The sequence below is a fragment of the Euprymna scolopes genome, chromosome 24 (assembly GCF_053919585.1).
Source record: "Euprymna scolopes isolate OS-2025 chromosome 24, ASM5391958v1, whole genome shotgun sequence".
NCBI classification, from domain to species: domain Eukaryota; kingdom Metazoa; phylum Mollusca; class Cephalopoda; order Sepiida; family Sepiolidae; genus Euprymna; species Euprymna scolopes.
In genome coordinates, this window is record NC_136505.1 from 15,005,347 (window position 1) to 15,022,999 (window position 17,653).

Below are 17,653 nucleotides of genomic sequence, written 5' to 3' on the forward strand. Positions count from 1 at the left end.
GGTTTATTGTATTGGTGCGATTGTGTGGTTTATTGTATCAGTGTGGTTTATTGTATCTGTGTGATTGTGATTGTGTGGTTTATTGTATCTGTGTGGTTTATTGTATCGGTGTGATTGTGTGGTTTATTGTATCTGTGTGGTTTATTGCATCGGTGTGATTGTGTGGTTTATTGTATCGGTGTGATTGTGTGGTTTATTGTATCTGTGTGATTGTGTGGTTTATTGTATCGGTGTGATTGTGTGGTTTATTGTATCAGTGTGATTGTGTGGTTTATTGTATCTGTGTGGTTTATTGTATCAGTGTGATTGTGTGGTTTATTGTATCGGTGTGATTGTGTGGTTTATTGTATCTGTGTGGCTTATTGTATCAGTGTGATTGTGTGGTTTATTGTATCTGTGTGATTGTGTGGTTTATTGTATCAGTGTGATTGTGTGGTTTATTGTATCGGTGTGATCGTGTGGTTTATTGTATCTGTGTGGTTTATTGTATCGGTGTGGTTTATTGTATCTGTGTGATTGTGTGATTTATTGTATCTGTGTGATTGTGTGGTTTATTGTATCAGTGTGATTGTGTGGTTTATTGTATCTGTGTGGTTTATTGTATTGGTGCGATTGTGTGGTTTATTGTATCAGTGTGGTTTATTGTATCCGTGTGATTGTGATTGTGTGGTTTATTGTATCTGTGTGGTTTATTGTATCGGTGTGATTGTGTGGTTTATTGTATCTGTGTGGTTTATTGTATCGGTGTGATTGTGTGGTTTATTGTATCGGTGTGATTGTGTGGTTTATTGTATCTGTGTGATTGTGTGGTTTATTGTATCTGTGTGATTGTGTGGTTTATTGTATCAGTGTGATTGTGTGGTTTATTGTATCAGTGTGATTGTGTGGTTTATTGTATAGCTGTGATTGTGTGGTTTATTGTATCTGTGTGGTTTATTGTATCAGTGTGATTGTGTGGTTTATTGTATCTGTGTGATTGTGTGGTTTATTGTATCAGTGTGGTTTATTGTATCTGTGTGGTTTATTATATCTGTGTGATTGTGTGGTTTATTGTATCAGTGTGGTTTATTGTATCAGTGTGATTGTGTGGTTTATTGTATCGGTGCGATTGTGTGGTTTATTGTATCTGTGTGGTTAATTGTATCAGTGTGATTGTGTGGTTTAATGTATCTGTGTGATTGTGTGGTTTATTGTATCAGTGTGGTTTATTGTATCGGTGTGGTTTATTGTATCAGTGTGATTGTGTGGTTTATTGTATCAGTGTGATTGTGTGGTTTATTGTATCAGTGTGATTGTGTGGTTTATTGTATCGGTGCGATTGTGTGGTTTATTGTATCTGTGTGGTTTATTGTATCAGTGTGATTGTGTGGTTTATTGTATCTGTGTGATTGTGTGGTTTATTGTATCTGTGTGGTTTATTGTATCAGTGTGATTGTGTGGTTTATTGTATCTGTGTGATTGTGTGGTTTATTGTATCAGTGTGGTTTATTGTATCAGTGTGATTGTGTGGTTTATTGTATCGGTGCGATTGTGTGGTTTATTGTATCGGTGCGATTGTGTGGTTTATTGTATCGGTGTGATTGTGTGGTTTATTGTATCGGTGTGATTGTGTGGTTTATTGTATCGGTGTGATTGTGTGGTTTATTGTATCGGTGTGATTGTGTGGTTTATTGTATCAGTGTGATTGTGTGCCTTATTGTATCAGTGTGATTGTGTGGTTTATTGTATCGGTGCGATTGTGTGATTTATTGCATCGGTGTGATTGTATGGTTTATTGTATCGGTGCGATTGTGTGGTTTATTGTATCAGTGTGATTGTGTGGTTTATTGTATCTGTGTGGTTTATTGTATTGGTGTGATTGTGTGGTTAATTGTATCGATGCGATTGTGTGGTTTATTGTATCGGTGTGGTTTATTGCATCAGTGTGATTGTGTGGTTTATTGTATCAGTGTGATTGTGTGGTTTATTGTATCGGTGTGATTGTGTGGTTTATTGTATCGGTGTGATTGTGTGGTTTATTGTATCGGTGCGATTGTGTGGTTTATTGTATCTGTGTGGTTTATTGTATCAGTGTGATTGTGTGGTTTATTGTATCTGTGTGATTGTGTGGTTTATTGTATCGGTGCGATTGTGTGGTTTATTGTATCAGTGTGATTGTGTGGTTTATTGTATCTGTGTGGTTTATTGTATCAGTGTGATTGTGTGGTTTATTGTATCGGTGCGATTGTGTTGTTTTTGGTTATTTGGATGTAAAAACTATTTTTCCCTCATTTTTTTCAAGTTGTATAAAGTAAAGTTAACTATCCTTTTTTTCATTGCACAAAAGAGGTTAACAGTTAATAAAAGAAAAATGTTTTTTCTTCTAAGATTAATTAAAAGTGTGCATAGTGCTGTGGTTAGAGTATTTGGAAAAATCGATTGTAAATGTGATATTCTCCTTAAAGTTGAAGGTTCAATTCTCAGTGTGGGCGACCAAAAAATACAATTGCGAATTACGTAGGACTTCTATCCAATCATGGTTGAAGGAAAAAGAACATGTTACCCACATGAAGTAAATAAAATATTCCGTTAGAAATTCTGTCCAAATTTCTGAATTCCGCAGAAACATTCTCAAGTTTGACAATATGCACCTGAGGAAGATCGGAGGTTACATCAACTGAAACGTAAAAATGACACTCAAGATGAGAACAATAGTCCGATGAATCCAAATAATCCGAATAATCATAACTCATCTAAAAAATTCAGAAATGTGAAATTTTATTTGTTTTTATTATTTTGAGGGGAGGAGGCAAGACATGACTCATAGCAACTATACAATTAAGATGGGAGCGTAACAAGCATTGCTTATTCATCAGTTTCGTTTTCATGAGTAAATGAATGCGCTCTGGGTTCGTTTGGGCATTCTTTTTTGGTGGTGCTCAAAAGTAGAGGTGGGGAGAAAGCAGAGACATAACTAGAGCAAAAACCAGAAAAAAAACGTTCTATTTTTTTTATTTTGTTGATTTTTTTTGAAATGCAAATTACTTATGTCATGACTGCTTTTCTATAGATGGTTATTTGAAATTAGAACCAACATTAAATATTGTTTCTACACTTCATTGTAAAAAAATGTGGCACCCTATGGGAGTCAGAACAAAAAAACTTGTTTGCTAAAAAATTGAATAGGGTTTCTAGCCATCATGCACAAAATCTACTTTCCTTCTAAAAACTTGAAAAAAAATGGTTATACATTTCTATTTACCCCTAACTGTTCTGGAAATGTATATTTTACATTAAATTTATATCAGAAAGTGAGTCCTCATTGTTAACTTTAATATATATATATATATTAGTGTTGGGACGATTCCTAATTTTTATACGATTCCGATTCCGATTCCAGGAAAATATTGATTAACGATTCCGATACCAAGTACGATTCCGATTCCTAGGGAATTATTGTTTTGAAATATACCAGGTAGTTTTATACTTATGGTCGGTAGTTCCCAAATATGTTCCCTAACTTTGGAAGAGATATTTTATGTCTACACCAGTACACCGTCGTGTTTTGATTTAAATAAAATTATTATATAATAAACTAAACGGAAAACTTAGCAAAATTTATTTTAGAGAAAATTTATTTTACTTAATTGGAATACAGAAAAAAAACTCAAAGAAAATAGAATTTATCCTTCAGAGAAAAAACAAATAAAATAGAATTTATATAACAGAACAAAAACAAGAAAATTAGAGAATAAATACACACGATTCATTATTTTGGTCCTCATAATTAACAGATTTAATGAATTAAATAAAAAAAACTATAGCGGAAGAGAAAGAAAATATATACTAATTAAATATAAAAAAGATAAATATTTAATTTAATAATTTATAAATGAACGTGTGTAATGAAAAAAAAAAAAAACAATATACCATGTGACATGGCGCCGTAGATACAAAATCACCTTTCCAAAGTTAACGACCATATATGAGAAATACCATTAATCGAAAGTTTTTGTGTTTTATACCAAAAAGGTAGGTATAGCAAAAAGTTACAATTAAAGGAATTTCAAAAACGATTTTTTGTTTGGCTATTGATAGTTGTATTTGTGACGGCAGTTCTTCAAACCTCCATAATTCACAAGGAGTAGTTAACACCTCTTATTTTTTCTTACTTTTTCATTGCTTTTACACGTTGTTTCTAACGTGAAGAATAAGTTTAGCCAAACTAATTTTGAAATAGGGTATATCAAAGGAACACATATAAAAATGATACCACTATAAAAAACAAATGAAATACTAGATAAAATTGAGCAAACATAATTACCAAAATTACAGAAAACGATAAAAAAAAAATGGTGAAGTTTGTTGAGTGAAATGAATTATTGAAAGAAAATTAATTGAACTAATAGAAATGTTAAATAAAAAAATGTCACATTTCAATATTTTTTTAATAATTAAATTCTCAGGGTTGTCGAAATTAAAAATTAAGTGATTTTTTTTTATTAGACTTCTTTCGAAGCTTGTTACCTTGAAAAATACATTTAAAACCCTGTTTTTTTAAATAAATTGAAAAATAAACGCAATTAAAAAAATTTAATTGATAATTGAAACTTTAAAAACATATTAAACATTGAAAACTTACTTATCTCACAAATTAACGTCCAATAAAGTAGATCCAGTCTTCGTACAAGAATTTGGTTATAATAAATATATCTTTCCCAAACTTAAAAATTAAATCTTTTTTTTTTTTTTTTTTTTTGAGAGAGAGAGAGTGCTTTAAAATCGCCGGGGAGTGCCGCCTAAAATTTTAAAGAAGTAAATTTTAGGAGTTTAGTGCCTTTCAAAGACGGTTATCATAATTTATTATCATCATTTAATTTCCTTTTTTTCCTCCCCCCACACCTTTCCACGTGGTTCTGTTGCTGTCAGTCAGCTATCTTTACCTAAGTTTTAATTTCTAGTTACTACTGTTGCTGTCAGTCAGCTATCTTTACCTAAGTTTTAATTTCTAGTTAAAAGAATTTTTCATGAATAGAATCAGCATTTTTAAAAATTATTTTTTTAGTTGTATATATTGTATTTACTCTTTGAAGTTAAGGAGGGTTAAAAAAAATTGGTGACACCTAGATGGTGACGTAGACAAAAAAAAAAAAAAGACACTGCGATTTCGACCCTCACTAATAAAACTGCTCTGAGTGACTAGTTGGTAATTTTTTGTTCCTTTTCTTTTTTATTTTGCTCCTCCAATTTATTTGGATGCATCATAGTTAAATGTTTTAACATGTTGGTTGTGGTCATGTTAGATGGTTTTATTCCTCGCGATATTTTAATTTGACAGACTTTGCAAATGGCTTTCAACTCATCATCTTCATCAACTTCAAAAAGTTTCCATGGAAGACTTTTTTTGGACTTTGGCGTTGTGCGTTCTATCCCAACCATTATCAATGGACCAGAGGTCATCTAGTCAGCGTCAGACAGGGCCAAACTATTTGCAAAGAACTTTGCAGCTAATTCTACCCTATGCGACGCAGGCCATCAACTCCCCATATTTCCTCCTACAACACAGAACAAGCTAGGTAACATACAAATATCCGTGCATGAGGTCGCCAAGCTAATCAAGAACCTAGATTCTAGTAAGGCAACTGGCCCTGATGGCATCCCAATTATAGTGTTAAAAAAGCTTCAACCAGAACTTGCTCCCATACTTACGAAACTATTTAAGCGCTGCCTTAAGGAGAAGTGCTTTCCGACCCCCTGGAAGACCTCATCAGTTTGCCCTGTGTTTAAGAATTCAGGTGATAAGTCATCTCCCTCTCAGTACAGACCAATAAGTCTCCTGTGTGTTATGAGTAAGTTGCTGGAATCCATATTAAATAGAGAAATAGTCAACCACCTCAGCAGGAATAACCTTCTTAGTGACACACAATATGGTTTCCGCTCTGCAAGATCTACCGCAGATGTGCTGACGGTTATATCCCACAGGATTACTGAATCTCTTGACAAAGGCTTCCTTTCTAGGGCAATTGCTCTTGACATATCAAAGGCCTTCGACAAGGTATGGCATAAGGGTCTACTTCACAAGATTTCCAGCTACGGTATAACTGGAAATGTGTTCTCTATCATTAAATCATTTCTCTCCGAAGGCTCATAAGAGTAGTGGTAGATCGACAAAAATCGGAGGCCTGCAATATAAATGCTGGAGTCCCTCAGGGGTCAATCCTGGGCTCAACTCTCTTCCTGATCTACATCAATGACCTCCCTAAACACATACTTAAATTATTCGTTGACATCTATGCTGATGACACGACCATCTACGGCAACACATCAAAGGCTGTAAATGACAAAGTTCTCTCGGATTCTCTCTCCTCTGATCTCGAGCGCGTGGTTCAGTGGGGGAAGATGTGGCTGGTTACCTTTAATGCATCCAAAACAAAACTCCTATCCTTACATCATCAACGCTCTGATCCCTAGCTGGCATCAATTGTGATGGATGGCTCTCATCTGGGTGAGGCCCCGTGTTTTGACAAGCTTCTGGGTTTGACCTTTACTCCTGATCTGAAATGGAACACGTACATCAAGTCTGTTGCCAAGGTCGCTGGAAAGATGGTGGGATCCTTCTACCGCTCCAGAAGATATTTCACTACTGATGCAATTCTCTATCTATATAAAAGCCAAGTATGTCCAAGGATGGAATACTGTTGCCATATCTGGGCAGGAGCTGCCAAAAACAGCCTATCATGCCTTGACAGAGTACAAAATAGTCTCCGTGGTTTAGTGGGGGATGCTCTTTTCTCTACCCTGCAACCTCTCTCCCACAGAAGAGACGTTGCGAGCTATCCTTGTTTGATCATTATTTTCATGGCAGGTGCTCGTCTGAACTCCAATCCCTGGTCCCCCCCTCGCCAATCTTTCACGAAAAACACCCGTCTAGCTGAATCCACTGTGAAAAATTTTCCCCACTCTATATCTGTGCCTAAATCAAAACGCGGATTCCATGAACAAAGCTTCTTTCTTAGAACTGCACACCTGTGGAACTCTGTTCCGTCTGCCTGCTTCCCTCCGGACTACAACTTGGATGTCTTCAAGTCCAATGTTAACAAATTCCTAATGAACCGCCCCCCCCCCTAATTAAACACTTCATCAAATCTCCACACTTACGTAATATAATTGCAATAACCCTTATCCCTGAGTGGCTTCCGGGCCTTGATAAGTGGTGATCACTGTGTAAAAAAAAAAAAAAATCCGCTAAAAAAGACAAAAAGAAAAAAATATAAAGGGATGGGGCGGTAAATTGTACCAACCGGTAGTTAACAAAAAAAACTTATAGAATTTAATTTTTGAAACCAATGTATAAAAGTTTACATAATGAAACGCAAATATGCATTTTCTTTTGAATTTTTTTTTTTGGTTGACTGTGTTCAATTCACACATGGTTGATGCGGTTCAATATTGCTAAACTATAAGTCTTAAGTAAAATTCTATTCATAAATACTTTTTAAAATGAAATTATTTAATTAATCGTAAATATTATTCAGACATAAAAATTAATTGATTACAAAACCTTTTAAAAATATATATATTAATTTCTTTTTCGTTCGGCAAAAAACTGCGCAAAACACTTTTAATTTTCAATTTAAAATTCTAGAAAAAAGATTATATTATTCTGCTTTTAATATAATCAAATTCAAGGTTTTATCTTTCTGGAGAAAAAAATTTAAAAAATGGATTTTATTTCAATGAAATTAAAAAAAAAAACTTGACTGAATTGAATTAATTACCCTTGAATTAACGAAGGGGTTATTTAATAACTTTAGGTTTGGAAGAGATAGGTATGGGGTCGATTGTTTGGAAACATCAAAAGAAGCCGACAACTGTCAAAACTTTGCGAAATAATACAACGTGATCAATTTCATTTTAGAGATATTTCTTTCAAAAGCCTTCTTTTAAAAAAAGAAAAAAAAGTACATTGTTCTATTAAACCGTTTACTGTTTAAATAATTTGACTTTGCTCGTTTTATTTTAAGAAAATATAAGTTGAAAAAGCATTTTCATTCACTATTAGAAGATTTGTCAGTAAAAAAAAAACAATCGCCAAAATATATATATACATATATATATATATATATATATATATATATATATATATATATATATATATATAATGTGTTAATCATTTACTTGAAACGTACTCAGTTTGTATATACCAATCATAATGGATTAAATCTTTTCATAAAGTTTTTATAATGAAAAAGATTATTTTTATATACAGTATAACTATATATATATATATATATATATATATATATATATATATATATATATATATATATATGAAGTGATGATGCTCGAAAGGATGAAACACTAGTGTCTGTAGGTATTTAATAATTATTATAGTAAATATAGTATAACTCCTATAATTTGAACATCCGCTTCATTCAAATTAAAGGATGCTGTTCAAGTTTCGTGATAAAAAAAGTGCTGCAGTTAACTTTAATTTTCTAAGAATTAAGAAATAGTAAATGAAATTCATTGCTATATGATACTTCAAGTATATATTAAGTTGAGTTTATGATATATTGCAAGTAAGAATTGTTAAATATTATTACCAGGAACAAAAACATTGAAAATAAATTAAATCTACTCTTACTTGTTAGGTATTTATTACCTAAGTTATCATCTACAGAAATCATACATTTATGTAAAATACAGTTTTTTTTATTTATTCATCGAATGAGTTTCATTGCAGTTTCTATTTTCATCGATTGACCTCTCGGGCGCTGCCATTGTATTCCGTAAGCGATCACGAAAATCTACAATTTCTTGGTTCTGTAACTTTTTTATGATTATATCTCTTTGGAGTGACATTGCTTACAAAACATAGTTGTCACTAAAGTAAGGACTTTTTCTAGAAATTTTATAACTGTCTCAATAGACTTTTCTGCATCATCCCATGATATTGCTTCATCAGTGTTATTGGTTATTTACATTAGGGTCAAGAGAATGGGAGCTGTCGCTATTTTCATCACCATTACTGCTTCAGAATATTGATCAGTAGTTTCCTCATCTTGTTGCATTCACATTTCAACATCATTTGCATTAAGTATTTAAGAACAGCGTAGTTGGTCGGTAACCATTTGGTTTCAAGAATTTTTTCCAGACCAGACATATTCTCTGATTCTTTTAGTTCAGAAGCCTTTGGCGCTGGGCATAATTTACCCCATGCTTTTGTTAATGTGCTTGCTCGAACTTGATTCCATGCACTTGCAAGAGAAAATATGGCATCTTTGATCGTAAAATGGCACTGAAAATTGCTTATACTCATGGTACTATTCATCATATTCATCATGAAATCATTTCTGTAGAAAATTTTAAGTTCCAAATAATCCCTTGATCCATAGGTTGGATGAGAGAAGTCACATTAGGTGGTAAGTAGCACACAAAAATATTCCCACAAGATGACACTAGTTCTGACTCAGGAGGATCTGCTCTACAATTATCCAACAGAAGCAAGCACTTTGAATCAGATTTACCTAATTCAAGAAAACGCCTCTGGACAACTGGCATGAATTCTTGCAAAAAAACATTTTTAAACAATTGTTAGTCTTTCTTTATTTAATTTGAATCCTTTTATTTTTTGCTCCTCGGATCCGGCTAATGTTTTTGTTGGTAAGCACTTCCAATATACGCCACTTTCATCAGTATTGTAAACATCCTCTGGTGTTAAACCATAATCAGCAATTATCATCTTGAATTTGTCACAATAATTTGATGCTGCGTGTGTATCACCAGACCGTTGTTTGCCTGACATTATTGTCTTATACCATGTCTACTCTTAAAGCTCCAAAGCCGGCCTTCACTGAATTTCATATCTTCTGCGATATTCAACTCTTCCTTAAGAGATTGTGCTTTAGCAATTAAAATGGGCCCAGATATTGCTACACCTTCATTCTGTTCTGCTACAAACAACTCATGCAATATTTGATCGAATTCAACTTGCTTTAGTCTGCGAAGAGTCCTTCTTTTGACATGTCTTTTATTTGAAGAGAATGGAGCAGATGTAAAACAGTGTACTTCTTCCAATCTTATAATCTCTCAATATAATGCTATTTTCAACTCCAGCATCTAATTTTTCTATAATTTGACGTTTTTCGAGTAAAGTCAGTGTCACTTGTTTTCTTTTAGAGTTGCAAGCCATTGTGATGGGTTGTTTTACACTATTTTAAATATAGCAATCTGAAAAAACAAAATTTACAGTTAGTGTAAATTATCAATAGCTAATCTACATTGATTACATAGTACCAATATTAACATTTCTGCACAATATCTGACTAAACCATGTAAACTGTTTTACTGCAACTCCGCATCAAATATGCTAATAAAATTTCAATGACGAGACAGTTCAAGTTTAGAGAAAGTCCAGGTTTAGAAGAAGTCCAAATGAGAGGAAGTCCAACTTTAGAGGAAGTTCAACTTAAAGGAGTTTTACTGTATATAAATTTTGGAAATCTTAGAAAAGTCATAGCTCAATGAATGCCTTTTCATTGTATTCCAGAGCATATATAATGTAGTATAATAATTCAAGTTCCAAAATGATGTTTTTATGAGTTTTTTTAAGTAAATATCTGAAGAGTATGCGACTAAATATGCAGCAATAACTTTTGCAGACTTGTTGGTCGCAATGTGAAACAATATTGTAATGGATTTCTTTTGAAAAGTAATAAATAACCAACTGAGAAAACTTGATATTTGAAACTTGGAGAATTATTAAACTATATATATATATATATATATATATATACACACACACACACACACACACACTAATTTTTAATGGATATTTTTTTAAGTTGTTTAAATTAGTGTTGAGACAATTAATCAGGACTCGGAAAAATTGGAACTTTTTAAGGAAAAATTTATGTATTTTTCAATGTCAAAAATGATTCTTTTATTTAAAAATAAAAATTTTTTATTTTTGTTTAAAACTTACATTTTCAATTGCGACACTAATTATAAATATTTATTGATTTTTAAACTACCAGCAAAACTAAAATGTACAGGTATTCTTCTCACATAAGGAGTATTTTTCTGTTTGCATATGTTGCAGAGGGTTGGGAAGTGGTGTGAAAGTGTCAATCAACCGTACAACTAATAAAGTAAACACAAGGCGAAGATGTAATGGCAGTAACAAAGAAGGATTACAAACACATGTTTAGTTAAAGATGATATGTATCGTGTTTTATTTTTATCAAGAAAATAAATGGTACAATGTACGGCACTGTATTCAGGATCAACCAGAGCAAGAACATGCATCTTGCGATGTTGAAATTGAGGTAGGAACTGGTAGCTGGACGTCAGTGGGCACTGGAGCAGGTAGCTGGACGTCAGTGGGCACTGGGGCAGGTAGCTGGACGTCAGTGGGCACTGGAGCAGGTAGCCGGACGTCAGTGGGCACTGGGGCAGGTAGCCGGACGTCAGTGGGCACTGGAGCAGGTAGCCGGACGTCAGTGGGCACTGGGGCAGGTAGCCGGACGTCAGTGGGCACTGGGGCAGGTAGCCGGACGTCAGTGGGCACTGGGGCAGGTAGCCGGACGTCAGTGGGCACTGGGGCAGGTAGCCGGACGTCAGTGGACACTGGAGCAGGTAGCCGGACGTCAGTAGAGCTGCAAGAGTGAGCTGGAGTTGCTAAAGCCCCGCTAGTGTTGTTGGAAGCTGCAGGTGTAAGCTGGAGAGTCGCTGCTGGAGTTGCTGGAAGCCCATGGAGTTGTTAAATCCACTTGACTGGGCACGTCAAAGTTGCTGTTAAGGAGGCTCGTTGCTGTTGATTTGTTGTGAAAACTGATAGCTGTATGGTGAGTCATTCATGATACAGGCTCTATGACCAGTGATAGTGTCACTAAACAACGAATGACTATAATTAATTTCACACCATATTACTTAAGTGTCTTCAGTTCTTATTAACTGTATTTATTTTAATTTAGATTTGAAATATTAGGTTGATGCAAAAACAATATCATTTTCTCACATGTTACATTTATATATGACTATTGGGGGTACCCGGCATTGCTTGGGTGTTTCGAGGTGTGTGTGCTCTTAAATTAAAACGAAACACGGGGGGGGGGGGGGAGTAAAAAATGTTTTGGTAATTAGGTAGAATCGAACCCGAAGCCCTGAGGCGAAGTTGGAAAATAAAATGTGAAAAAAACATGACACGTTAACCGTTCGGCCAGCAAGAATGAGTTACTCAAAGAAGTTTGAATTTATTTAATTAAAAAGAGAATTGACAGGTGCCCGCACTAAATGACGTCAAGTGGAAGTCGTAGAGTTACCATTTTGTGCGAGCGTTACAATGACGACGACGTAAGCAATAGCTATTCAGCAGTTCACATTTTCTGCGGGACAGTTTTTAATGAGGTCAATAACTCGGTTTGTTTGTTTTTACCCAGCTTTGGGAAAAACCATCTACCCGTTTATTAGGGGAGTGTCCAGACGAAAGCAATTGTTTGATATGACACTAAAAAATAAGCTGACATTGACCAAACGTTTACATCACTTTCCGGAGACCACCGGGAAGTGCCGATTCGAATCTAGTTTCGCCTTTTTTATACTGAAAAGTGAAAGATACACGCGACGATCTAAAATTCTGGAAAAAAAACTGTGTGTTAAGCAAATTAAATACACATGCGACCCTCGTTCGTAACTCTTAGATATTATCATTTAGACAGCATATAAAGTTTTAAGAAGGAATGAGCTGACCGAGAAGTCCAGCGGAAAAAAGCCTTTTACAGACATACACAAAAAACAAACATACATACACAGATTTTCGCTTTTATATTTATAGATTTCTGAATTAATTCATTGATATTTATAGCCATGTTATATATCATTTTGAAACACATTTTTTGCTCTATCGAATTGTGTTATTCGTTATCCTGCTCAATTTCTTCATTCATTTTTTTTGCAGGCTTTTCAACAGCATGGACAAAATTCAAATCCGCATGATTTTCTTGTTCCAGTTCAAACTAGGCCAAAGACAGCTTGTGATATCAATGATGTGTTTGGCCCAGGAACCACTAACGAACATGTGGCACAACGGTGGTTCAAGAAATTTCACAATGATGACGAGAGCTTTGAAGATGAAGACGGTCGCGGCTGGCCGACTGCGGTTGATAACAAACATGTGAAAGCCTTAATTGATGCTGATCTTCACAAAACAACACAAGAAGTTGCTGTTGAACTCATGGTTGACGACTCAACAGTCGTTCACCATTTAAAACAAATAGGGAAGTCAAAAAAGTTGGATAAATGGGTGCCACATGAATTGAACCATAATCAAAAAAATTGTTGTTCTGAGGCGTTTTCTACACTCATTCTGTGCAGCGAAAATGACCCATTTCTTGAGTGCATTGTGACGTGTGATGAGAAGTGGATCTTCTACGACAACTGGCGACATTTGGCACAGTGGTTGGATGTCGGAAAAGCTCCACAACACTTACCGAAGCCGAAATTGCATCAAAAAAAGGTTATGGAGACTGTTTAATGGTTTGCGGCCAGTCTCATCTATCACAGCTTCTTCAATCTGGGCAAAATGGTTACCGCGGAGAAGTACTGTCGACAAATTTATGAAATGCACCAGAAGCTCCAACATATGTGCCTGAGATTCATCAATATGAAGGGACCAATTCTCCTCCATGACAATGCTTGCCTGCATATTGCTTAACTGACCCTGTAGAAGCTGAACGAATTCGGCTACAAAACCTTGCCTTATCCACCATATTCGCCGGACCTCTTTCAAGCATCTTGACAACTTCCTGAGCGAAAAATGCTTCAAAAGCTGATATGATGCCGAATCGGCCTTCAATGACTTAATCACTGGATTTCTATGTTAATGGGATAAATAAACTTGTTTCTTGTTGGCAAAAATGTGTCGATTCTAATGGTTCTTATTTCGATTAATAAAGTTTATTATGAAAGGAGTTATGACCTTTTGAAGTTGAACATAAAAAAAACGACATTTTTGTACTAATCTAATAATAGTCCTTTGTTTATGTTTAGTTTTTGAGTTTTTTCATTGTTGTTTAAAAACGGTCATTGCTATTTTTAGCACATGTGGTCATAGCGTATTTCCGGGAGTGTCAAGTTTCAGCAGACAACATGTTTTTGTTTAGGAGTAATTAGCTAGCAAACCATGACACATATTATATGGGCTTTTAGGGTAATATGAATAAAAAAAATAAAGGCAATAACTTAATGTTTAAAGGTTATAAAACAATCAGAATTGGGAATTTAAAACAGAATCGCTAATTGTATTAAAATCGGAAAAATATTGGAATCGTCCCATCATTAGTTTACATGTAATCGCCTAAAAAAATTGAATCTCGTTTTTATTTACTCTAATCAGCTCTATTTTTTTTCTGATGAAAATGGCTATAGTAATTACATTTTTTTTTTTTTTCAGGCAAAGGAAAAACATTACTTTATTTTAACAATGTTTCAGAAATATTTCAGTTATGTGAATTACAATGCAATACAAGTTCGATTGTTGACTCATTTTATGTGAATGACAATGCAATACAAGTTCGGTTGTTGACTGATTTCAGCCTTGAGAAAATCTCCACTTCAGTCCATTGACCACGGTTGGATGACCTCAAATACTTTTTTTATAACTGCCTTGAAGAAAAGGTCAGTGTTAAAACCGATCAATGATCTAATTTGAGGAATATTTAAACATAACTGCTACATTAATATTTCTGAAACGTTCATAGCCAACACAATTGCAGTAATGCTTAGGACTTAGTTTTGCTTAAAATGGATAGTTCTTATTTAGAATTCAACCTAATTAAAAAAAATCAAAACTACAGAAAAATCTTTATGATACAGAACAGAAATGTTATATTTAAAAAAAATCATGTAAATTGATCAAATAGTTTTATTTTTTATAAAGAAAATCGTTTGTAAACGATTTAAAACAATGTGAAATCAGTAGCATTACAAGACTGATCTTGCAAGTTTAAATTATTGTGGACTTATCTGCCCCTTTTTTCATTTTTAGATAGCGACGTGAGACAGTCCCTTTGTTTACTCATGAAATTTGATTTTCTTATCAAAAAAAAAACAAACTACAATACATTCATAAGAGCATATTTCATTAAAATCTAGCAGTTTGATAGAAGAAGCTATGTGTATAAGGCTTTCCAGCATCTGCAGTGAAGGGGTGAGATTTTGTTGCTAAACAGGTTTATCAGGAGTATTTATGTTGTGAAGGTATAAGTGCAATAAGTTCATCAGAGCACATTCCATTCAAAAACAGGCACAGATGGGCCAGGGGTTGGAGCTTGGTTAATAGTGTGGTCCTTATTAGATCGGAGACTCTTTTTTGGGGCCTGTCTAAGTGGTGAATTCACCATATGTGACTACAATACTCCATGCTTGGACGAATGCTGGCTTTGTAGAGATACATGATACTCTCAAGTGTGAGTAACTTTCTAGCACAGTAAAAGGAACCCATCTTCTTTACAGCAGCTTTTGCTCCAGTTCATGTTGCCTGTGATTGTTAAACTGAGGAGTTTGAAGGATGAGCTCTCAGAGAAGGTGTTATTAGTAGGGCTATGACAACAGCATATTCTTTTCATTGTTTTGACGCTCAAGTGTGTATCCGTTGATATCTTATATACTTTTATATAGAGTGATGTGGTTCTCGATTAACTGTGTCTGTGTGTGGATATATACTTGAGTCAAAACAATGAAAAGAATATGCTGTTGTCATAGGCCTAGTTATTAGTCATTGCTACATTAGTGATTCGTCAACTTAGATGTTTGGCTTCTTTTCATTTGATTTAATCCATTAGTAATGCTTCTGTTAACCTATAATGTTACACATCCTCCTTTATGTTATCATTCCACATCTTCCTAAGTTGACGTCTTGGACAGGCTCCAGCGACATCAAAGCCTCTTGGCCACTTGTCGGCTGTCATGTGTTGAATGTGGCCAAATCATCTCAATCTATTGCAGTGTAAGGTCTCATCTGCCAAATTGAGGTAAAACCTGGACCTCTGTTCTTTTAGAGGGGGTTCTATCAGCAAGCTTTGAGGAACATATCCATCGTATCATTGCAAGATTGTTGCGAGTTAGTCTGATAATGTCCTCAATTGTAACAGGCCAAGTCTCGCTGGCATACACGAGAATGCTTCTGACACAGATGTTGCAAGCAAAACCTCTATTGTGTAACGAGATGCCTCTGTGGTGAGAACACAATCATAATATGTAGGTTAGTTGTTAGCAATTTTTGCTGATGATGAAATAGTTTACAAAAGCTTACAGCTCTAGAAACTGCCCGTACAGATGACTAATTAGCACATAATTATACAATTTATTAACATGACCCATCACCCACCCACCCATATTTGTTGCAACTAAGTTTTGTTATTTACTATCATTGCTATCCAGCTTCTTGGTCTGACCTTTACTCCTAATCTGAAATGGAACATGTACATCAAATCCGTGGTCAAGGTCACGGGAAAGATGGTGAAATCATTCTACCGCTCCAGAAGATATCTCACTGCCGATGCAATTCATTACCTGTATAAGAGCCAAGTACGTCCTAGGATGGAGTATTGTTGCCACATCTGGGTAGGAGCTGCTAGGGGATACCCTTTTCTCTTCTCTGTAACTTCTTTCCCGCAGAAGAAACGTTACAAGCCTGTCTCTGTTCTATTGTTATTTTCATGGCAATTACTCATCTGAGCTCCAATTTATGGTTCCTCCTTTTGCAAAACTTCTATGGAAAACACTCGTCTAACTGAAACCACTATCAATAATTTTCCCCACTCGTTATCTGTGCCTAAATCTAAATGTGGATTCTATAAACAAAGCTTCTTTCTTAGAACTGCACCCCTGTGGAACTCTCTTCTGTTTGCCTGCTTTCCAGCTGACTACAATATGGTCATTTTCAAGTCCAACGTAAACAAGTTCTTGATGAGCCGTCCCCTTAAGTAATCCAATTTACCAAATTTCCACTATTAACGATTACTACAATATTATCCCATTGACTACCATACAGTCATCAAACGACTATTGGTCAGAATTTAACAAATGAAGGCTCGTTAGAAAGCTAATGACCTGAATTGTGTAGTGGGCTATGTCATATTTGCCTTTAAGGTCGCATATTGAGGGGGATCATCCATCATCCAGAGCCTATTTTTGGCATTTTTTTTTTACAGCCGTAAAATGTTTCAATCATAGTCATTTGTTTTCCTAGTTCTGCATATGAATTACAAAATATCTAATATTTCCCCAAAATCTCTGGCCTTGGAGTGGAGACTAAAACTTGCTGCTATAGTTTCAAATGATTTGAAATAACAGCAAGGGGAAACTTGATTCTAAATATTTCCCATATGTTATATTTCCCCTCTTTGGTTTTCATACATAAAGTAAATTTCACAATGTATAAGGATTATTTGATATGGAGATATTCATAATCGTACCCGATTTTCAAAAGAGGGGAGATATGAGTCTCCCCTTGTTGTTATTTCAGATCATTTGAAACTATAGCAGCAAGTTTTAGTCTCCCCTCCATCAAGGCCAGAGGTTTTGGGGAAATATATCTATATAATACTAAAACTGTCGTTCTTGGTTGTTTGTTTGTTTGCTTGCGCACTATCCTCCTCCTCCTCCTCCT

The 17,653-nt window shown here is 34.8% G+C and overlaps 1 protein-coding gene across 3 annotated transcripts in view; it reads left to right on the forward strand.

The window, feature by feature from the left end:
• The window catches only part of LOC145246601 (uncharacterized), a 172,671-nt gene that overhangs the window by 72,463 nt on the left and 82,555 nt on the right, over positions 1–17,653 (forward strand). The gene's annotated exons all lie outside the window — the stretch shown is intronic.